Here is a 25,214-nt window from a genome sequence, read left to right on the forward strand (position 1 = left end):
TGTGGATTCCTTTTATGAACTTCTATGAAAAGCTTCTAAGAGCATTAAACAAGTGCATTATTGAAGAGGTCTCTTTAAGATCAAGTCACGATAATTACACAGAAGAATATATTTTCATTTGGAAAGGATACCAAAGTTCTGAACACTAGATACCCAAAATAGAAGGAGGAAATCCCATGAAACAAAATCCTCAGGACTGATTGTATTTATGTCTGTATCTTTATGTTATTAGGCAGCTGGCCCAGCCCTGGACTGTCCAGCCGAGGGCTACCATTCAAGAGGACGTGTAGGCACTCTGCTCCCCAATGAGTCAGAGTGGGAGATTTCTACTAGGTTATCTAGTCTGGTCAGCCCCTTATGCAAGACTTTTTTTCTCTTCGGTTAAAGGAGTGATATTTGTATCCCTTTGTGGGTTTTAAATTCTGAAGAAATCCAAAGAAATAACAGAAAAACAAAAAAAACACCAAAGCAAGGGAGTGTCAACTTGGTCAAGATAAGCATGTGCAAAAGCAGGGGCTGTCGCTTCCATTTCCTCTCTAGATCTGGGGGTGAACAAAAGCAGCCGTCAGATGGAGCCCAAGTTAATCTTGAATGTTTCTTGCTTAATTTGACTATTTAAACTTTTTAATTTGTTTTTTTTTTCTCTTCTACATCTTAAAAGAAGAGTAGAGTATTTTTAGATTAAAGAAATACCATATTTTGTGAGCAGGTGGAGAGCTAGAAAATTCCAGTCACCAGGTGTCACACTATCAAACAGCACACCAGGTGTAAAAAGTGGAAAAATAACCTTCTAGGGTATCTGGGGAAAATTCCAAGAAAGGCTAGACAGTGATTATCCTAACCCCTGGCAGCCATTTTGCTTTGCAACTTGACTACAAAGAAAATATGACTATTAAAAAGAGATGTGCTAATGAGGGACACTTTCAAATTCAAATCCAGGAGGAAGCCGACAGAGAGCAGAGGAGAAGCCAGGAGTACCTGCTTTCAGCATCATCACTTTTTCTCTCGTTATTCTCCAGCTGCCATGTTCATCCATCCTTCACTAGCTGGTGGAAATCCTGCATAGCCTTCCAGCCTCAGATAGGACATCATCCATTCCAGGAAGGAAGGACATCTGGTTCCAGTCAATTCACCAACACTGTGCCAGCTAGTGAGGGGTCAGTAGCAATGAAAATAGATACTGGCCTCAAATTGCTGGGCATCTCATGGAAACAGAGATGCCACGCATTCAATAAACAACAAATTGATGGAATACCCAGCGCGGGCCAGTCACTATTCTAGCAACCCACATTCACATGGGTAGCTATCAAGGCCCAGTCCTGAGGAACAAAAGACAGTTGTAATATGTGTACCTGTATGAATTTATGCGACCATAAGCACGCAAGCGGTATTGCAGTTATTTATAAAAAGAATTAGAATTATTTCTAAAAATAACAATAAATACTGTTTCTATAGTAATTTACAGCTTACAAAGCACTTTCACATCAGGATCTTATTCAATGCTCACAAAAGCCCCATGGGATAGAAAGGACAGCTAGTTTTAATGACGTTATTTTACAGGTGACAAAAGCACAAGGAGTAAGCAGGTGGGGTATACTTAGAAACACGTGAACTGAACTAGAAACACTAAATTCAGGAAGGGGTTACCTTTAGAGATCGAGGAAGGGTAAGGAGTAGGATGGAAAAAGGGAACTGAGGTGACTTTAAGTTTATCTGCAACATTCTATTTATGTTATTTAAATAAAATACAAAGCGGAAGGGGCAAAAGGTGAACTTTAATTAATTCTTTCTGATGAATAAAGAGTTTTTCCTCTATTAGACTCTGCTTTTCTGCATTTTGAAATATCTTTTCAAAAAAACAAAGAAGGAGGAATATGCAACAAAAAAGGAACTAATAGCCTTTAAGAATATTTATACTCCCCTCTGTTTTCATCACATATTACAAAAATTAAATGTGATCAAAGAAGTGGAGATTCTAGCCTAGTAGTAGCAACAAGCATGTATAAACTATCCATTCCTTTTATTTTCTTTTTCGTTCTTTTCCTTTGCTTTTTTTCTTTCTTTTCTTTTCCCCTATACTCAGCAATTAAATTATTCTAAATTATTGTTATTTTATATAACAGTTAGAGCAAGTTGTTTAAATGTCTCCATCCATTCATAGATTAGAGTGTCCTGAAGGCAGGGCCTTTGTCTCAGTCACCCTTGCGTATTTCAGGGACTGACATCACATCTAGTTAACAGGTACATAATAAATGTTTGCTACAGAACACATACACACACACAAACACACAGGGGACTTAATTCTAAATGGTAGTAGCAGTACCTGTTTCATTTATTTTTTAGTGCCCTGCTCTTTCATTAGGATTCAGTAATTTAAAAAAAGAAATAATTTTTAAAAGAAACACCACCACTCAGGATCAAGTCACAATGTCTTTTAAGTGTGGCTGTCTGAATTACAAGTCCTCCTGAACTTGTAAGCAAGATTTGGTTGCATTATACTTGGAGAAAAATGAGGACTTGGTATTGATTTTTTTCCGCCTTGATCCAAAGAGAGTGCAGGTGTTTAAGCACTTATGAAATTGATTGACTCCCCTCTAGCAGCCAATTGATAATAAGTTTAAGCTTCAGAGTGAGGTTGTAAAAGGTTTGATTATATTAACAATACTAATAGTCATGGGTTCATAAATCTTAAGAGAAAGGATGCATATGTCACATATAATGCATGAAAAAGTTGTTCCTTTATCATGGATAACTCACTATTGTGCGGAGGCCTAGTTGATCAGCTATTCCATTATTTGAATAAGTATCTGATGTCTTGTTTTCTTTCAAGAAGGCAGGTGCAGGATGAAGCAGGAAGCCTGCCAAGAAAGATGATAAATTACCATTTGGTGCTGGCGACCAGAGCTCTACGATTGCAGGGCTGCCAGGAATTAAGAGGGAGAGTAACCAGAAACGAGGAGGGGAATGACTTCTGACTACAACTTTAGAGGTGTTTGCTTTTTGTCCTCATTATCTTTGCGGTATTTTAAGGGTCTCTGTTAGTTTTGTAACCTGCAAAATGAAGTGCTGTTTTAAAACAACCGTACACAACCTCAAAATATGATATTACACCTGCTGAGGTCAAATACTAAATCATAGTTGAGAGAGAACTGATCAGTGGAAGCAAATAAATGGCCTAAGCAGACAAATGACATGGTAAAGCAAAGGTGCAGTGTGGCTGCAGCTTTGTTTGGGAGGGCCCTGCACTCTGTAGCGTAACTTTGTTTGGGCTGAACTCCCGGGAAGCATTCGGCCCCAAGCCAAACTGAACACAGGTGCGCTCGGGTTGTGTTTCACCCCCCAAAACGCTGAAGAGTTAAAAAATAACAATAGTAATGATCATAATCACGGTTTTTGGAATAAGTCTGTTCCGTGAACATCTCCTGCCTACAGGTTATCTTTTCTGCTATCCACGTTTATAATTCCGTGTTTAATATTCATGCAATGACAATTGGGATCACCATTGGCCATGGCTGTTCTTAATTTATTAAATTCAACCAGGATTTATTGAGCACCTAAAAAGTCCCTGGCACTCAGCTGGGTGTTAGGGATATACAGATAGAAGACCCAGCCCCTCTGAAGTCATGGTCTAGTTGGGGAGGAACAAATCCAGGGCAGTGTGCTCAGCAATACGGTAATGATACAGGGAGTGTAATGGGAGGGCCCCTGGGGAGCCAAGCAGGCTCAGGAAAGGGCTTCCAGGGGTGGTGACATCTGAACTGGGAAAGGGTCGGGGGTGGGTAGTTACTCGAGGTACTGGGGAAAGAATGAGCTAGAGGTGTAGAGGTGAGCAACATAGCGCTTTTCAACACTCCAGCTTTCTGAATGAAAGTGTGGATGCCAAGATGTGAAACTAGAGGTTCTCAGGAGAGGCTCTCCACAAAGGATTCTGGATTTCAGATTAAGGAGTTCGGAATTTATTCTGAAATTAATGAGATGTCCCTAAAGGACTTTCAGCAGGGGAGCCGTGTGATCCATTAGCATTTGGCAACAAATATTTACAATACAATGTGGTGGGCACCCTGACAGAAACGTGATCTAAGTACTATGCGAACACAGAAAAGCAGCTCTTTACTGTGGGTATGGATTGGGGTATGTCCAAGATGGGTTTTAGAGGATCAGTAGGAGTTCACCATACACAAAGGGAACAGATAGCATCTCTACTAGATGACAGTGGTGGGGGGAGAGATTGAGAGAGAGAGAAGGAAAGAAAGAGAAAAAGAAAGAGAAAAGGAGAGAAAGAACAAGAAAAATAAAAGAGAGAGAAAAAGAAAGAGAAAAGGAGAGAAAGAACAAGAAAAATAAAAGAGAGAGAAAAAGAAAAAATTTCAACAGAGTTTTGAAAAACTAAAGAGAACCTCAGATTAGATTTTGATTATCGGTTTTCTGTCAATAATCATTTAGCAACATCTAGATCTTACCAATGAAAAGAAATCCAAAACATGTCAGATGATAAATGAAAGGAGTTGTAACCATTTCTCACTTTATCAAAACTAAACTTGTTACCATTCTTCAGTTATGGCAATATCTGAGTGAGATAGTTTTGACAGTTTCCCAGAACAAGGTAGCAAAGAATTATGAAACAGAAGACAAAAACAAGGACCCAGAAATATGATTTGTATTATTTGCTTGGCCAGGGACAAAGCAGTAATTCTGGAAATATTTATCTGTATTTTTTTTTTTTTTCTCAGCTCTAAACAGCAGGACGGCACCTTATTACGTGTCACAGAAGAGCTATGTAACTTTATGCAAGCCACAGTGGCCTGCCCTGAAAAGCTGGGTGCTGGGTGGGCTCCTCTCCATTTGGGGTTCAGCACCTACACCTGTCATTTGCACTCTAAATTGATAATCAGTTGTTGCCACACTTTAAGTACAACCATAGATTAACGACAACAACCAGACAAACAAGCCACATTGAAATAGTCATTCTCTGGAAGATACAATGTTTAGATGCAATTTCCCACAGAGGTGAGACCAAATCCACTCTTTACATTTCCCTTGTGTCAGCCCTAGACTGTGGCTTTGAATCAGAGTGAGAACAGAAAAGTGCAACAGAGAGAAAAGAGACCCATCTGCTGGGCAGCTGGGTCTGCCCCTTACCACTTAGATGACTCCAGCAAGACACTGTCTCTGAGCCTTGGTTTATTCATCTGTAAAATGGAGACAATAATGCTTATTTCACTGGATTTTTATGAGAGAAAAGGAGATAGAGTAAGTAAAGCACTTAGAACTGTGACTAGTGCTTAGAAAGGGTTAAGTAAACGGAAGCTCTAGTAGAATGACCACAAGGCTGGATTGCTCTGACCACGATGAAGAGAAAGGACACTGGAGGATGTGGGCCTGTGGATCCCCACTCAAATTCTGTGCCTGACACTTATCACCAGGACGTGCATTGCAATGGTCTGATTTGTTTCCACCATGCCAATACCTTTTGATAACTATTTCAAAGTAATTCTTTCAAAAATAAACACAGCACTGAATACTGGCCACACGGTGCTCTACCTGCCACCCTAATGCTGGAGGGCATGTCTTAACAACATAATTTCAGCTCCACCAGCAACCCTGTGTTGTGCTGGGCTCGTCACTTAACTGTCCTGGCACATTCTCCCAACTATGACGTGAAAGGTGTGGACTCTCTAATTTCATGATTGTACCTCTGTCGAACCTATTAATCTTCAGGAGGCAGTGTCTAGAGATCTAAGAGGTGAGAATAGGAGGTGGTATGGGAATAGGACGACTCATTTGAGCATGGCTTTAGGCAGTGCCGTGGAACAAACACAGGTAAGAAGAGGAACACACTCTGCTGGGACAAAACATTGACCTTGACTGTGGTATACCTAGTTTCCAAGCCTCGTAACTGTGTTGACCTTAAAAGAGACACAGCCAGTCTGCTCAGTTTAACAGTGTTTAAACCAAGGAAGGGGATGCCAAGAACAGAGTGCTTACTACGTGCCGAGGGCGGTGCTGAACCACTGCGTCCCCACGGCAGCCCACTGGACAAACTGAGGCCCAGGAGTGATCTCTCACGTTCATGAAGATCACGCAGCTCGTCAGCAACGATCCCAGGCGTCTGCCTCCGAGGTCTGTGCAGCCAGCCATTAGGTTGAATTGCCCCTCGTGAGAAACTGTTCTGAAAACTTGATCTCATTTAATGCGTTTTCGATAAAAAGCACCCTTATGTTCTAACGCACTGCCTCTGACACCTGAAAACAGAGACTGCATGCAGTGGGGTTCATTTTCCTACAGCAAATCGACTCATAGGAAATAGTGTAAGGTCAAGACTAGATAGAACTGCAGACCTTGAATCACTGAAAGTCTCTCTCTCTAAAGAGAATTTAGAGACCCGTGAGTCTGAACTCCTCCTTATACACAGGAGAAAAGTAAAGCCCAGGGAGGTAAGTAACTTAGTCCCCCGGACACAGCTCATGAGAGGCCACAGTGAGAAGGACAGTGCAGGCCTCCGACCAGCTTAGCACGTGACCTGCCTTCTCTGTCTCTTGACTGTCACCCAAGCGTGCCTTCTCCTTAAGTACTTTTCCAGGCTCTCCGCTTCCAATAAATCACAAGTTCATTATATGCACACGTAAAGCCTCGTTTGCTCATTTGTTCCAGTTTATTTTTATGCTACCTGCGTGTTCCCAGCAGACACGAAGCAGAGGAATATTTTTAACACAGGTTGTTTTGCTCCACCTCCAACACCTGATGATGTTTAGCTGTTAGGACATTAGTCATTCCTTCTGTGCTGGTGGGACTCAGTCTCTGACCATCTGGGAGCTGGAATTCATGTTTCCAGCTTAGATCCACCAGCGACCCATTGGGTGACCACTGGGAAGCCTTGCCCAGGTTCAGTTTGATAAGAGAAAGAGTATGACTCTCCTCTTCCACTTAGGGTCACTAAGGTGTTAAAAAAAAGGTAATAACAGAAGAATAAGAATGTGTTCTCTGTACATAATATACTATCTAACTAAAATGATAAATATTTAATGGACATCAATGATTGCTTTTAATAGTTAGGTTAAAAATAAACACAGCATTACATATTGGGCGTACTCCACTGTAATGGAGAGTGTGCCGCTCTGCTAGAGGACACATCCTAACTGTAATTTTAACTCCAACACCAACCCTGTAATCTTGAGCACATCATTTAAGTCTCCTGGCATATTTTCTCCTCTATGAAATGAAAAGTCTGGATTCCTTAATACCTAACGTCATGACTAAAAATCTGTCTAGTTTATTAATATACAGGATGCTGTGTCTAAAGGTCTAAGACTAAGAATAAGGCAGTGGTATGGGAATAGGATAATTAAATTACTTTAAGAAACCAGAAATTTGGGAAAAGAAGAAGAAAGCAAATGAGGAGGACGAGGGGGGAAGAGGAAGAGGAGGAGGGGAGGGAGAAGGGGAAGGGGAAGAGAAGTCCTTGTGTCTTACATGATAATTTCATGGGTCTGAAGCAGCATTAATATATCCGCAGTTTCAGACTAACACACTTGCAGAATTCCTCTGGATACTGGCTATTTGAACTAGGAAAGTTAAAGTCTGGAAAGCAGAAAGAAATGATATTTTTTACACCCTCATGGTGAGTATTCAATATGCTGTCCAGGGTCAAGAAAAATTCTCCCAAGAGGACTCCTCTTCTCCCCGCCCCCGCCTGCTTTCCCAGTTCAACTCTCCTTTCCAGACTCAGGATAAGATATTCCTCACAGCTTACTCAGGGCCAGAAAACATTCTATGTGCTTTATCATGTATTCAATTATTTAATGCTCACAAGGATCCTAGGAGGTAGGTACTGTTAGTAGTCCTATTTTATAGGAACATAATTTGAGACACAGAGATATTAAGTAATACACCCATGGCCACACAGCTGTCAAACAGCAGAGCAGGATTCTAGCTTACAGTAGTTGCAATGTCTGTGCTGTTAAGCACATACTCGACGGTCTCCAATGAGATGCTCTTGTGTCCTTTACATATGAGATAGTTAATCTCGGATTCATTTAGATTGAGTCTTATCTTTAAACTGAGGACAAAAAAATCCTACCTCCCTGGGTTGTAGTGAGTATTAAATTTGTTTAACACCTGGTATATATGAAGGGCTCAATATTTTTTTTCTCTTTCCCCTAAGATGCTCAAGTTAGGGCTCTCCATTTCTCAGCTTACAGAGCTATCATTCTTCTTGTGTGCCATTTGCTACCCTTTCTCATTGTGGCTGATTTGGAACCTGATTTTTCATATATTCGTTCTTCTGGGCATAGAAAAAGATGTTTGTTTTCCTGGCGTGTGTGTGTGTGTGCACGAGCTTGTTTCAAACCATATTTTCATTTGGATGGAGTAAATGAATCCTTCTCAAGGTTTAGCATTTGCTGTCTGAAAAAACAGAATTAGAGACTTTTCAAATCTGATAAACGGAAGTTTCCAGCTGCTATTCTTTCGGTCTAGCCAAACACTTTATGCTCAGTTTGAAACTGGTCTCCTTTAGTTTCCAAGCTCCTAACTGATACACCAAGATTGAACTCTCTTTCCTCCTGATATCTTAACTGCTCGGTTCTAAATTAACTGCTCCATTCCATTTAGCATATTTTAGAGTTTTCTTTCATGAGAAAAGAGATGATCTCTGGAGAAAAAATAATCACTTTTTTCCCATCTATAGTTTATTTTTTTAAATTTAAAGTAAATGCCTTACCTAAGTTCATTCGGATTTCAATCCTTAAATTCCAACCCTATATTTTTATCAGCATCTTCTACATTTCCATTTTCCTGTGGCTGATAATCCAAAAAGAAGAAACTTGTTTCTATGGTTATTTCATCTAGAAGCTTCAGGAATAATTATTGTATTGGAAAGTTTGACAAAAAAGAAAGAAAACAAGTTAACAGAATTAGAAAAGAAGACATATCTTTTAAACTATACAAGAATATCATGAATAACCATATTCCAATAATTTTGAAACCTATATTAAACACATTAAGTTTTTTGTAAAATAATGCAAAGAGCCAATGCTGATGCAAGAAGAAAAAGAAAACTAATCCACCAACATGTTAAAGATATTGAAATTATATGCCTAAGATCCTTTCCCTCCCCTACCAAACAGCCCTAAGCTCAGATAGTTTTATGCCAAACTTCAAGAGAATCAATAATCCTGATCTTAAATAAACTGTTCCAAAGCACAAAACAATACGGAAAGGAGCCCAATTCGTTTCGTGAGGCTATGAGTTTATACCAAAAATTAGGTAAAGACATATAAGAAGAAAAAAATTAATTTTATTTAATAAAATAGATGCAAAAATCCCAAATAATAAAAATTTTAAAAAATAAAAAATGTATCATGATCAAGTAGTTTTTTTTTCCAAAAGTGAAGATAAAGAGACATTTAAAAAATCCATTCCATTCATGTTAATGGACTAAAGGAGAAAAATTACATGTTCACCTCAGTATATATTGGAAAAAAATTTAATGAATTTCAGTACCAAGCCAATATTTTTAAAAAGTTAAAACTACAAATAGGAGAGAACTTCTATAACATGGTAACAAGCTACCTACCAAAAACCTATAGCAAGCATTATATTTAATGAAAAAAAATTTCAGTCATTTTCTTAAATGTTGGAAAAAGACAAGGGTGACTACTCTCATTATCATTCTCCCTAGTGTTTGTGGAAGCTTATAATACCTTTCCTAATTATCCCCTGTCCTCTGTACTAAGTCCATCTCTAGACAGCTCTCTCCTGGGACCCTCCTCTTAGCAGAGTGGACTTCCCAGGTCATGGCTATCAAGTTTGGCCACGCCACGTCCAACAGAAGCTCTAAGAGTTACCATGTGGTTCTGCAATTGCTCTTTTCCTTCTGCCATCAGAAGGCCATTTCTCAGACAGGGGCTGCTTCTTCCACTGGATTGCAGAAGAAAGGAGACAGGACTGCAGCCAACCATAGCCAACTGTTACCAATGGGTAGATGCGATTAAGAAGTTAAGACTTGATTTTGGAAACCTCTGAGATTTGAGAGTGTTTCTTATCATATCATAACCTAATGAGAGCTGACCAATACAGTCCTGAAGGTCTTATCCAACATGAACATTTTTAAAAAATTAGATATAAGGGCTGCAAGAGAAAAGGCAAAAACTTCATAATTAGATGATATGATTTATGATAAAAACCCAATAAATTCAAAAAACTACTAGAACTCATAAATTTCAAGCAGGTTGTTGCATATAAAATCAATTAAAACATCAGTAACTTACACTAGTAAAAACATAAAAATGACAATCATCCCAAAACAGTGGACCATAAATTCCCATCTCTTATGTGTGGGCTGCCCATAGTGACTTCTTTCCAAAGGGTACAGTACAAAAAGGGGAATGAAAAGAATAACTTCACAGTGGAGACCCCTGACAAACACTACCTCAGCTGAGTGATCAAGGTCAACCTCCACATTGATAAGTCATGTCGACAGCATCTATTCTTGAAATGATGTGGTGAGAATGGGACTTTACCTCTGTGATCTTCCTCCTCAAAACCCACAACCCCAGTCTAATCATGAGCAAAAACATCACACAAACCCTAACGGGGGGACATTCTACAAAAAGCCTGACCAATATTCCTCAAGTTGGTCAAAATCATCAAAAATAACCCCCACTTCAGCCCATGTATTAGTCAGGTCTACTGTGACAATTCTGGGTAACAAACGACCCCGCTCACAATGTTTTACAACAATAAGTATTTATTTTTCACTCTCCAACTTATAGATTGGGTTGTGGGTCTGCTGGGCGTGGCTGAGTTCAGCTGGACTTGACTCTAGTAGGTACCCAGGATACACCTTAGGTTTAGGTCAGCTTCTCAGGTCTCTCTCATTCCTTTCACTGGAATGCACCCTTGGCTAGATGATACATTTGTTTACAAAAGAACAAAAATAGGAAAACTTTCTATGGTAAGCCTCAGAAGCATTTTTGATTATTGATTGGGTCTTTTTCTATGGTAAAGGAAAATGAAACTAGCTCACTTCAAAATATGTTTCTAGAAATCATTTTTTCCTCCACTAGACAAAAATATGCTTTTCAAAAATCATCTCTTTTTTTCTCCACTCAGAAAAAAGAGAAACAAAAAAGCCCAAGAACATAATATTACAGACCAAGCTTTATGTGATTTGTCAAGATGAGCTCTATCTTCAGACCTTGACAAATCACATATGGAAGGAAGTCATATGGAAGGAAGGGACAGTTCTGATGAGTGATGCTGGGATCAGATGTGGATGGCTAACCTCTGTCCACATGCTGGGCTCTGACTGGCACCCTGCATCTGTCAGTCAGCATATGGGTGAGCTGCCCTATCTCACCTGTCACATGAAAGAGCAGGCATACTAGGTATCCTTACTGATGAAAAAACAGGACATGCCCTTCTTTGCCTGTTAACTGTAGCAATGTGGACATGTCACAGAGGCTCTACATGGGGAAACCACCTGGGGGAGGGCTTAGTAACACCTTAAGACCATATTTTTCAAGTTATTCCATAGAAGTACCTCTTTTCTCAGAGACAAATGACAAGTGCACACACATATACCCAGGGAAACCAGGAGGTAGAGCCCAAAGGATCCTGGCCTAAGTAGAAAATGTCTTCCAAGTCTCCTGATCGGGTTTTAAAATGTCATGTGACTATTTCATTTTATTTCATATTCTCTTTTATTTAACATAAAATAATGCTTTAAATTGCCATCTGGAATTGAAAAAGTCCCCTAGCATTTTAGCCTGTGCCTTGACCTGCAATCAGCATACCACGTGGGCACGGAGTGAGGTGCTGACAAAGAATACGAGAGCTGGTGTCTGATACTAGCGGAATCTGTCCACTTTTCCATTTCCACAACTGCTATCTTAGTCCAAGTTACCACCATCCTTTTCCTGGACCACAGTTTTATGGCCTCCAAGCTGGACTGCCTGCTTCCACTCTGATCTACTCTTCACTCTGTGTTCAGAGTGTATCCCACTACTGAAAACCCTTCCATGACTTTTCATCGCTATCAGCAGAAAATCAAAATCTTTAGCAAGGCCTCCCGGCCCTTGTGGTCTGACCTCCACCAGTTCATGCAACCTCCTCTCTGACCACAGTCTTCTCACTGTCTGTGCTCCAGACACATGGCCTCAAGCCTGCTAGTCTGTTTCCTCTCCATAGACTTAGAGCAACCGATTCTCCTACTTAAACATTCTTCCTTTTACCCTTATTTTTGTTTAGACCCCCTAATAAGTCAATTTTCTCCTATACGACATTCTGACAGCATCATATTTCTCTAATCCACTGGCACTAAGCTTCTTAAGGAGGAAGGTAATGTCTTCTTTCTGTCTGTTCCTGATGCCTAACACCTTCCCTGAACACATAGTAGCTGCTCAATAAATGTTTTGTAAATGACACAAGAATGAGCTAGTGAAAAGTTCAGCTTCTTTCAAGTCCAGAAAACTAAGGCTGAGAGTGAATGAGTAACTTAAAGAATTTTCTAATACAATACACACTTTGTTAAAAGTCCATTCTAGTTATCAGGAGGCAAAAAAAGTTAGACTGAAAGCTTTGTGCCAGCTTCGCCTAAGACACCATTTAGGTAACTCTGGGGATGAGAAAGAACTTTTGAGTGACAGAATCTCGCCAAAGACTTGAGACAGAATTTATGAATCTCTCTGGAGTCTTGACACCTGAGTGCTCCTAATCAAATTGGTGCCCCAAGAACATTAAATGAAATGGCAAGGGCTTCTTACATTTTTGAAATTTCAAAACTGCTATCAATATAAATAATTATTTGGAGTTTTTTATTTGTTATTCATCATGCCTATTGGGAAACATAAAAAAACAGAATGTTTTGTTAACAAGCACCATCCCTTGATGATGATTCTTGTACTGGCTTGAGGCCAACATGAAAAAGAGGGTAGAATAAACTGGCAGTGAAAAGCAGAGCATTCGCTCAATAATCATTCCACCAACTTTATGAAGATCCGCCTGCCGCTTAGAGCTACTAGGATACAAGACTGACACTCCCCAACTACAGGTAGCTCAAGGCCTCCTAGGGAAGATGGGCCATCATCAGAGAGTTACTAACAGTCTGTGATTTGGGCATGGTACATGAGCTCTTTCAACCTGTTTCCTCATCTCTAAAATTAGGAAAATGACAGTACTTACCTCTTAGAATTGCTGTGCGATTAAATGGGATAATGACCGTAAAGGGCTTAACTCAGTGCCTGGCACATGATCATTTATACCAGTTGGAATGTTTTTGCTTACAAGGGACAGGAAACCTGACCAGTAGTGACTTAACTCATGGATTTATTGTTCTGTTAACAAGCAGCCTGGGGGTGGGCTATCCACTGAACTGTTTAGCAATGATGGGGATCTGGTCCAGCATCTCTGGAATTCTCTTGACCTGCCTTCACAGTGTAAAGACGGCTGCCACTGCTCTGATCAGGGACTTCTCAAGTGCCTCTCTCTTGACAGCAGTAGGTACATCTTTCCTAAGAAGCCCAACAGACTTTCTTTTATACTCCACTGGCCAGAAGTATAATATGTATAAAGTGCTTAGCACAGGGCCTGGTACATACTAACTAGTCAGTACAATTTAGCCATTAGATGACCAATATCATGATGATGATGATGGTGATAATGATGGTGGTGATGGTAATGATGATGATGATGGTGATGGTGGTGGTGACGGTGATGATGATGGTGGTTATGGTGATGACAGTAGTGATGATGCAATAGAGAGGCAAAACATATGTACTTTCTCCTTATAATCAAGACATCTCTCAACTTCTGGATCCATGTGTCCCTCTTTTCTAAGGTCTGACATAAAGAAAGAAACGGATCACAGAATACAGAAGCGAATTGGACTAAGTTAAGTTACTGTTTGGGATAGCAAAAAGGAAGGATGGTCATGGATAAACGGAAGTAGATAAAATAGGATGTGGTGTTTATACTAGGGAGGTTGGTAAAGTTGGAGAAAGCATGGAATCATAAAGCATGAGCTCTGAAAGTCCTTCTCATCCCCCAAATGAGGAAACCAGGGCACAGAGAAGTTAAATTATTTATTCAAGGCAATATAGAAATTCAGTTAGAACTCCTAAAGCCTATGATTTTTAAAAAATTTTTGTTACAAAAACGCACTCTAAGGGTAACAGAAAGAAATGCCTAAAATAGACTCTAATTATTTGTGGAATCAATTGCTGTCCATCTGCTATAATTTTACCCTTCCATCCTGGCATAAAAAGAGTTAATATATAAGAGTTTTCTGGTTATAAACAACAGAGAATTCCAAAGATTCCTTGGTTAGTTGAATGGCACAAAAGCCTGATGGTCAAACCTTGCTTTCAAAAGGTTTCATAATCTATAGTGTGTGCTTAGTTACAAGCTGAACTTTTGATTCCTTGCCCCTGGAAACAAAGAGATATCTCTATTTCAGTAATCAAACAAGTGATCTGGGTTCAAATCATGGCTTGTGTCCCCTTGAAAAAGTTCAGTTTCTCAGAAATAGACTCACAGACATAGAAAACAAACTTATGGTTAACAAAGGGGAAAGGGGGGAGGGAGGGATAAATTAGGAGTTTGGGATTAATACATACAAACTACTATATATAAAATAAACAACAATGACCTACTGTATAGCACAGGGAACTATATTCAATATCTTGTAATAACCTATAATGGAAAATAATCTGGAAAAGAATACATACATATAAGCATATGTATATATGTATATATAAATATATACTTTGCTATATACCCAAAACTAACACAACACTGTAAATCAACTATACTTCAACTAAAAAAAAAAGTCCAGTTTCTTTGTCCCTCTGGAAATAGAAACAGCCACTCCAGTCATAATCCTATGATACTGAACAGTTTATATTTTACTTTGTTTCTTGATTTAGCAATTTGTCTATGGACTGGGTACACATGCAACAGATGGTAAATAAGTATATGTCAAATGCTATCCCAACATTAATACATAGATATCTGATCATCTTTTGGACCTTAAAAAGATGGGATTAACACAAACATCAGAGAGACAAAACACAGTGGCACATCAGAGGCGATGGCAATCAGAGCTAAATCCTTACTAACATATACCTAATTTATATCGACACCTTCCACATGTCAGGTGTTACGCTAAGACTTCGACATGCATTGCCTGTTGCATTTAATACTCACAAGAACCCTCTGAGGTAGGGACAGCTATTGTCAACTCCCACTTGGTAGATGAAGAAACAGGTTCAGAGAGCATCACCCAAGTGGAAAATGATGGAGCCAGGATGTGAACAGCATTGATCAGAGCTGTATTCAGTTGTATGTAATAGGAACCAGACTTCAGTGGCTTAACCAAATAAGGGTTTAATTTTTCTTACATACCAAGAAATCCAAGCATAGAGAACTGAGGGCTCATACATCAGCTCAGGAAGTCTTCAAAGACTCAAAGACCCAGTTCCCTTCTCACTTCCATAGGCACCACCCTTAGCTTGCAGCTGTTGCCCTTATGGTCAGGAGAGGGCTGCCCCACTCCAGGCACTGCATCTGCAGTGAAGCAGAAAGAAGCAGAAAAGCAAGGGACAAAGGACATGCTAGCCGAATCTGTTCCTTTTATCAAGAAAATGATAGCTTTTCCAGTAGAACTCCATTTATAACTAGTTGACCAGGACAGGGTAACACAGCCACTCTAGCTACAAGGAAGTATGGACATGTGAATATTTTTAACCTAGCATATTGTTACCCTAAATAAAACTGGGGTTCTGTTACTGAGAAGCAGAGAATGGATATTGGGTAGACAACCAGCAGTGCCCGTCACAAATCCAGATGGCTATTGGATGTTAAAGCTCAAGAAATAAATGTGCTCATAACCTCTATGCCAGCATGAACATCAGATATTCTACCCCATCCCCCCCCTTCCCCCGCCAAAAAAATGTTTAAGGCCAACTTGTCACTCAAGTGATAGTTTTTTTACTTGGCTTCTTCTAAAAACCCAGTCCTGGAGCATAGAGGAAGGAAGCCTGAACGCTGTCTGGGTTCTATAACCACCACTTGCCTCCCACGCCCCCCCTTTTCAGTGCAGTAAATGACCATCAAGCCTTCTGCTTCCCGATGACCAAACACCGAAAATAATTTTCTTTGAGAAGATTTTGTTCCACCTAATTTGTGAGTAAAATTTCCTAAGGGCAGTAGTGAAAGGTCTAAGATAATGAGGAAGTCTTCAGACTCAGGGGAACTGATGAGATCTGCTCTCAAAGTTACCACACACCATTAATCAATTGTTACTAGGCAGAGTCATGGAACCCAGATAGAGGTCAATGGATCACAGGACCCATGGCAGGCCAAACCGCCAGTGTCCTGCTGCTTAAACAAAAGCAGAAGTGACTTTGTAACTATTCCCACTTAGCCGAATTCACAACCTATGCTGATTTTTCATAGCCAGGGTTCAGTTCAGACTGTGGAGAGGCACTGAATAAAATAAAGTCGAAAACCCAGAGGTGGGTGGTAGTGTGTGTGTGTGTGTGTGTGTGTGTTGAGAGGGGCGGTGTCACCAAGTAAACAAGATAAGTTGGCCATATAGTTTACAGGAAAAACAAATTGGAAATAAAAATCACATTTAGCACATTATCCAGTTTAACTTAATGTGTTCTTATTTGAAAATTGCAAGTACTGTTACTCATTATTTTCAATATGCATTGAAATTTAATCTTGTCCTTTTTTTGATCTAAAACACAGAACACGTTATTTTGATTTTTCAGATGCTCTGTAAACCAGCTGCCATTATGTCAGACTTGTGACAGATCTTGCCCTTCTTTGACTTCTGTTTGTTACTGCTTATATGCTAACTCTTTGTAAGAGTATCTTTAGATGGTTTTGAAAGGTAGATAAACAAACATCTCAACATCATCTTTAACTATTTCTTAGCAAAATCCAAAATCCAAAACTCCCTCTCTGTTAGTTCATTCTTCCTCTGATTCTAGAACTTTCTTGGTATTAAGGAAAAATATAAATTAAAACAAAAAGTAAAATCACTTATTACAGAAAGCAGGACAATTTTATTTTATAAACAATTCTCTCCTATCTTGGTTCAGCCTGTTCTTTTTAGTCATACTTGGGACAAGACGCTGGGCATAAATCACATTTAATAGAAATACACAAAAGGCGATCCAGAGAAACAAACTGGGTTGTGTTAAGGTTCTCTTTCCATATCCATTTATAGCTACTTTATTTATTTATTTATTTATTTATTTATTTATTTATTTATTTATTTATTTATTTATTTATTTTTAGCTGTGTTGGGTCTTCGTTTTGTGCGAGGGCTTTCTCTAGTTGCGGCAAGTGGGGGCCACTCTTCATCGTGGTGCGGGGGCCACTCTTCATCGCGGTGCGCGGGCCTCTCACTGTCGCGGCCTCTCTTGTTGCGGAGCACAGGCTCCAGACGCGCACAGGCTCAGCAGCTGTGGCTCACGGGCCCAGTTGCTCTGTGGCATGTGGGATCTTCCCAGACCAGGGCTCGAACCCGTGTCCCCTGCATTAGCAGGCAGATTCTCAACCACTGCGCCACCAGGGAAGCCCCCTCCATATCCATTTAGATATGGAACAGTTAGTGCTCGGAAGCCGCCCTCTTTTAGTTCCTGAAGTAAGAGAAGTCCTCTAATTTGTCAAATAAAAACTTACCCACATTTGTACCCAAGCAGAAAAATCTGTGCAGATCTAATTCACCATGACAAAAGATGAAGAAGCAAAATGAATTTGCTTAGGATCTCTGGTGTGTATTTTTAGTTTATGCTAAACCTTTTCTAATATCACCAATTCTTTAAGTTCTGGAAGTCAGAGAGCATTCCAATGAAACATTTAGGAATCTTTCTGACAAGGGCAAAAGAGAAGCAAAAGTTAAATCTTACATGCATTTTGACCAGCCTTCCACGTTTAGGAATTTATATTATAAAAATAATCAAAAGAGTACAAATAAGAACATGTAAAATATATTCATCATATTCATTACAAAAATACTCGCTAAGAGTGAAATTTGCAAGTCACTAAAATGTCCCAAAATAATGGATTGGCGAATTGCATGATGATGCTGCAATGAAATTCTCTGTAGGTATTTGAATGGTAATGAAGATCACTATTTATTGGTATTACAAAGATGTCCACAGTTCAGTGTGATGGGGGGGAAATCAGCTTATAGAACAATGTATGCAGTACGAGCTCATTTTTGCACAAAGTGCAAAGATGTAATATGCTAAGAAAAAAGTATTTAAAGATATGCTCCAAAATGTAAACAATGGTTGTCTTTGGGTTTATTAGGCCATAGACAATTTTCACTTTTTCCACAATAGACAATTCACGTCAAGGTTTTAGCATAATATCTGACACATGGTCCATATATATTAGGTATTATTCATATTAGGGTTTTAGCTTTATCAGCCATTGCCTCTGATGTGCTTTGTCCCCTTCTAAGTAATTTCTTTTTCTTTTAACAATCATGAGAAAACTATACAAGAAGTGATTTCCATTTTGAGGAAAAAAAAAGGCTGGGGGGAAGGTTAGTGAGAGGTTCCTGCACCAATGCCTGCCTTCCCATCTGGGTTAGTGACATGCATGTAAAGGGCTAAAAAGAGAGGCGGAGGGAAAGTGAGAAGGAAGCCTTCGCCACACTAAATGAAAGGCAAACAATATGCATATCAGCATCCCAAGATATACCACTCTACTGGGAAAACCCAAGACAAAAGAATTATCGGACACAACAGTTCAAAGCATATTGCACCTGTCAAAACGTCTGTCATCTTCTATAGAAATTCACCATTCTAAGAGAGAAAAGGGAAACTTTCGCAAAGTCACTCAGGAACAACAGCTTACTTTGTCTCCTTCCTCTGGCCAACTCCTCCATCTGAAAGCCATTTAGCTCCATGCTAAAGCTTGCCTGGAAGGACCAGACAATAGGAAGGTCTCTTTCATTGTCAAGGACAGTTACACTTTGAAGATGACGCTCAAAAGAGGTTAAAATGGGTCAACAAGCAATTGTTGGGCCTAAGCAAGGACATGTGAAGAGGACATTGTTAAAGTCACAAATAAAAAAAATCTCGATCTCAAAGAATTTAACTTTAATCTAGAGGAGGTGTGGGAAGGAAGGAAGTAACAGGCAATACTTATTTCATCCCAAAGAAGAATTAGGAGGGGAGGGGATCTACCCCGAGAAGATTAATTAATAGACAGTTTGGGGATGGTCTTTGCCATTCCAAACACGCACCCACACTGTGTATTAGAAAGATAAGTGTAATTTAAGGCAAAGTGAGAAAAATGTGACTTTTCTAAAAATGATGTAAATGCAAGTGGTATTAATTCTATGCTGGCTATTACATTTGTTAAGAGTTTTATTTTCTGGATATGCTTCGGGAACTATGTGTGGCATTTAGTCAGATGATAGGTAAGTGGCTGGGTGGGTGGGTATATTTAAACAGTAGTTATTTCTTTTGTGCAATTTCTTAGATATCTTTAAAAGGAAAGTCTCAACATCCCTCTGAGAAAAGCTGATCTAGAGAGAAGCAACAAGGCAAATCTGTGTCAGCCCACCTAGATGCCTAGGTTTACAGTCTGGGTCTGCCTTATTCAGGCCACGTGACTCTGGACAAGTACCTCAACCTCACTCTTGTCGGTCACCACCTGTGTAAAAGGGGATAACAACAACAGGCCAGCAGGAGTATTGGGAGGATTAAAGGAGAGACTGCCTCCAGGAGAAATGAAAATGCATGTCTACACGAAACTTGTACACGAAAGATTATCACGGCATTATTCTTGATAGCCAAATAGTGGAAACAACCCCAATGGATAAACAAAATCTGGTCTAGCCACGCAATGGAATATTATTCTGCCATAAAAAGGAATAAAACACTGACATACTACAACATGGATGAATCTTGAAAAATTATGTTAAGTGGAGGAATCCAGTCACAAAAGACCACATATTATATAATTCCATTCATATTAAATGCCCAGAATAGGGAAATCCATGGAGACAGAAAGTAAGTTAGTGATTGTTCGAATGGGCTGGCGGGGTGGAGAAGAAGGGGAGGATAGAAAGGTGATAGCTAAAGGGTATAGAGTTTCTATTTGAGTGGTGAAATGTAAAATTTACGGTGGTGATGGCTGTACGTATCTGTGAATATGCTAAAAACCAGTATATTGTATACTTTAAATGGATGACTTGTATAGTATGTAAATTATATCTCAGTAAAGCTGCTAAAAATAAATAAAGCAAACCACTCAAAAATGATGGACAAATCTTTGTGGCAAAAAATAAAACAAAATACTTTTTTTAAAGGATGGTGGAGAGATACTACAATAAAGGAATCAGAACAGTGCTTGGCACAGAGTAAGTACTCAATAAACACTGAGTATCAGTAATTATTTTTGAGAGTAAGTATAAATCATTGTGAAGAGTTTTGGGAAAGCTTTGGAAAAGAGTAGTGTTACGTAGTGTGACTAATAGTAAGACTGAAATTTCCATTTTAATCTTAAAATATTCATCTTCAAAGATTTTTCAAAATTCAACCTTATTCCCTGAAATCTAAAGACAATCTATTCCTCAGTAGTCTATTCAAAAGGTAAATTTCAAAATACAATGCAGCTTTTTCTCTTCCTTAAAGAGTTTGATATTTAAGTACATTAAATTATTTATGATTGTCAGATCTTCTTTAAGCTTTAGAAACTGACTAGCTACAGAGTCAAACATGAGAAACGTGAGAACGTTCATTCATTCTGAAATACACTTACAATTGAAATCATTCTTTAAAAAAAAATCTTTGGACTATTTTCCGAAGGCCACACATATTATGCCTAGATAAAAAAGATAACTGTTGTCAATTTTCAAAATCTCAAACAATTCAAAAAGATAAAAATGGTAGATTCACTCCTATCCCCCACAAGAACCCAACTCTTCTCTCCTTCCATGTGTCAACATATGTGTCTATTTACAGATCTACAGGTATGTTTCACTTTATAAATTATCCATGTCTTTGGCCTTGCTCAAAGATGAATTTACTAAGAAACTAATGAAATTTAAGCTTCAGGGCTCCTATTTGCAAAGACCCTTCCAAGGCCCTCTGCCTAACTATGTTCATAATTTTGTATTCTTTTTCTTAAAGAGGCCCCCTCAAAATATATAAGCTCAGGCTCCACAAAGTTTGATCTGTCTCTGGTTGCTACTTCCTGCACTACCCATTACGGTGTCCTTTCAAATCCTACCTCTCCAAAATCAAGTTTAAATCCTGCTATGGGAGGCCTTCTATGCTTACTCCAACCCAAACTGACTTCTTTCTCTAAGTTTTTGCTGCACTTATTCACTAGACAACTTCAAAATCCTTTTGCCAAAACTCTCCAGGTCAATTAAGTTTTGGAACTTAATTTTTTTTTGTATATTATTGTGCACAAGCTATATATTATGTAATGGTGCATAAATCATGTATTACATAACACTGTCCCATCAGGATCCCAAGTAACACCCCATAATCCATTATATTAACACACCTTCGTCAAAATACATGAATATTCACACTGAGTTAAATAAAGGCTATAAATAGCCTCACTTCAGTTTGGGTGATACTAACACCAAATGAGTTAGAAAACAACTTTCAGTTTTCAGAGATTTTGGATTTTGGAATTATGGCTAAAGGATTATAGACTTGGACATTATTGTGTTATTATTTCATGTCTCATCAGTTAGGTTTTACTTGACCAAAATGTCTCTTCACCATTATATCCCCAGTGGAAGGTGTCTGGCATATAAGTGGGTGTTTAATACATTTGATAGAATGAATGAATGAATGAAAGAACTAAGTTTTATACTAGGTTGAGCTTGTCAAGGAGAAGGATTGTGTTCTTTTCAGTTGACATTCGCAATGCATGCTGGTGTCCACAGCGTCTGGCACATGGTGAATACTCAGTGCATGCTGGTTGAGTTGAATCACACTTCTCAAATCTCCCACAATGACTACCTCGGATATTGATCCCAATATCACTGACTTACAAAATCAGATTGATTCCCATAGTGGAGGGAAAACACCAGTTGCAGGATACGGAGGGAACAGTCAGAGAAGGAGCCTAGACATGGCAAAAATTTGTTGTGGGAAAGTATTGATGCAGGTGAAAAGACCTTGGACTGTGCGATAGGGAGGCCATACACCTTAAGAATTCTGGAGCATTTTTCTTAAGGAAAAGTAGTCTCCTGAAAACAATTTCTTTCCTGGGTCTCTACATGACTTAGAATCCTCAACAACACAATGGTATTTACAACATTGCTTTATTCCTCCCCCCTCCCCCCCGCCTTGTCTGGGTAGTTTCAGACTTTTATAGATAGTTGGGATAAAAGATTACATGTGATAGACACTGCCAACTCTCATTCTATACTCTAAACTGAACTCTTCTAAACTGGAGGTTCCAAATGGAATATTTTGTTGAGTTATCAACTGTTTACATTGTTTTTAATAGAGAATGGCTGTGAGCATGTGTGCTGGGGGCAATCATTGAACAAATTGCTTTGTCTCTCTGTGTTTGTTTCCTTGTCAGTAAATGGGATACTGCTGTACTACTTGCCTCATAATGCTGTGATGAAGGTAAAGAATATGGTATATAAAACTTCTCAGAGGGCTTCCCTGGTGGCGCAGTGGTTGAGAACCTGCCTGCCAATGCAGGGGACACGGGTTCGAGCCCTGGTCTGGGAAGATCCCACATGCCACGGAGCAACTAGGCCTGTGAGCCACAACAACTGAGCCTAAGCGTCTGGAGCCTGTGCTCCGCAACAAGAGAGGCCGCGATAGTGAGAGGCCCGCGCACCACGATGAAGAGTGGCCCCCGCTTGCCGCAACTAGAGGAAGCCCTTGCACAGAAATGAAGACCCAACACAGCCAAAAATAAATAAATAAATAAATAAATTTAAAAAAAAAAAAAAAAACTTCTCAGAGAGACATGATCACCTGGTTACCAGAAATAATATTCACTGTCAGTGTAAGGCAGCTGGATCTAAAAGCCTGAAATTAGTCCTGCATAACTGATGGTAATATTTATGCTAATTGTTGTTAATATTAATATCAAAATAATTATTTGCATTTGCATAGTGATCTTGCTTTTCAAATGCTTTGATTTGATAGCAGACTTGTTCCCCAAGTATCCTTTGCAGTAAACAAAACCCGTTATCCCAATTTAACAGTGAAGAAACTGCAGCCAAAGGATGGAGTGACACTAAGTTCAGGTCATGTTTACAGGAACAAATTCTTGGCTCTTCAGGTCCAGGTCAGCCCCAGCACCTTAGCTCTCCCTCCACAACCTTCCATCCATTCCGCAAGGCTGATGTGGGTCAGCTCCAATAACCTTGTAAAGTGCTGCCGTCTTTAGTAAAACCTCAAAACCACCTTCTCTTTCTTGAGTTTCTGAGACTTCATTCACAGCGATGACGTTGCTTCACACAAAAAGAACGATGTGATGATCATCTCTGATGCCACGCTGCTCTTCAAAGCGTTCACACATATCATATGTCATCACCTCCCAGTTATCACCTCCTACTCTCCACTTTGTTGTAAGGAGGAGAGGGATATAAGCAGAGTTTCTATACTGACCTCACTTAGGCACCAATAGCATGGAATAAAAACTGATTTATATATGATATCTGTATAGGTGGAATACACACATATTCATATGTACATATATTAGCTCTAATGATACAGTACAGTACAGCTTTATACACAAACAATATTGTATAATATATAACAATATAGTTTGTAACTTATGTACATATAATTATAAGCTTCAATATATACATATGTATATATAATTGTTAAAAATAAAGCTTTCTCAGGCTTCCCTGGTGGCGCAGTGGTTGAGAATCTGCCTGCTAATGCAGGGGACACGGGTTTGAGCCCTGGTCTGGGAAGATCCCACATGCCACAGAGCAACTGGGCCCGTGAGCCACAATTACCGAGCCTGCACGTCTGGAGCCTGTTCTCCACAACAAGAGAGGCCGCGATAGTGTAAGGCCTGCGCACCGCGATGAAGAGTGGCCCCCGCTTGCCGCAACTAGAGAAAGCCCTTGCATAGAAACGAAGACCCAACACAGACAAAAATAAATAAATAAAATTAAATTAAATTAAAAATAAAAGCATCATGTAATGGCAATTCTATAAAAAAATAAATAAATAAAAAATAAAGCTTTCTCATCTGTGAAGTAGCGATAATGATATCAGTAACTACTTCATGAAGCCGTTGTGAGGACTAAATGAATTAATATATTCTAAATGTTCAGAACAGTCCCTAACATAAAATACACACTCAGTAAATGTTATCTGCCATAATTATTACTTATTTTACATATTATAAAAGAGTTCCTCACTTGTAAACATTATTCACTAGAGACTCTCAAATATTTCGTTTCTTCAATGCACTAATTTTTTAAATTTATCACTATCTATTTTCCAGTGCAACTTTCAGAAAAACATTTCTTCCCTAAAATGACACATTATCTTCCTTAGAAAACTGCTGTAGTACATGGTAATAAATGTCCCTTAAGTCAAACCACATATCCCTGAAGAAATAAAAGCAAACTGTAATTCAGAACCTTAGCAACAATTATTTTATACCATAAGACCTCGTTCTAGTCCTTAAGCACACACACGTATTATTTATTTCCTAAAATTGATTCGTACCCAATTATAACTGCTTAAATCAGCACTATTTTCAGAAATAATGACATTGGGAAAGATTTGACTATGTTTACCTTGGTGCATTTGTGTCTAAGTTCTAGTGTCATTCAGAAAGACTTGGACACCTGTAGCCCATAACTATGGCAGTCAAAGCCAAAAAAGCTCTTCATCCATCACTATCTAAGCTATGGTCATGGTTAGACCAACTAAACTCCCAGCCATGTGCACCCAAAATGAGGAAAATTAAGATAGCTCATTACATTCCTCCAAGGAAGAATGGGCTCCTGGAGGTATTTATGAAGGGCTGCTTTCTTGAGCTCTGATTCTTACTTCACTTTTTTGAAAAGAAATCCTTACCTTGAACCCTACCAGTTTACATGGATTCTAGTATATTTAGAATAGAGTTTTGAGCAATGTTTTCTCAACTGTGTTCCACAGGACACTAGCACTGCAAGGTATTGATAGGCGTTATATTTTTAAAATACATATATGTGTACACACACA

This window comes from Balaenoptera musculus, chromosome 10, assembly GCF_009873245.2.
Source record: "Balaenoptera musculus isolate JJ_BM4_2016_0621 chromosome 10, mBalMus1.pri.v3, whole genome shotgun sequence".
In the NCBI taxonomy this organism is placed as follows: domain Eukaryota; kingdom Metazoa; phylum Chordata; class Mammalia; order Artiodactyla; family Balaenopteridae; genus Balaenoptera; species Balaenoptera musculus.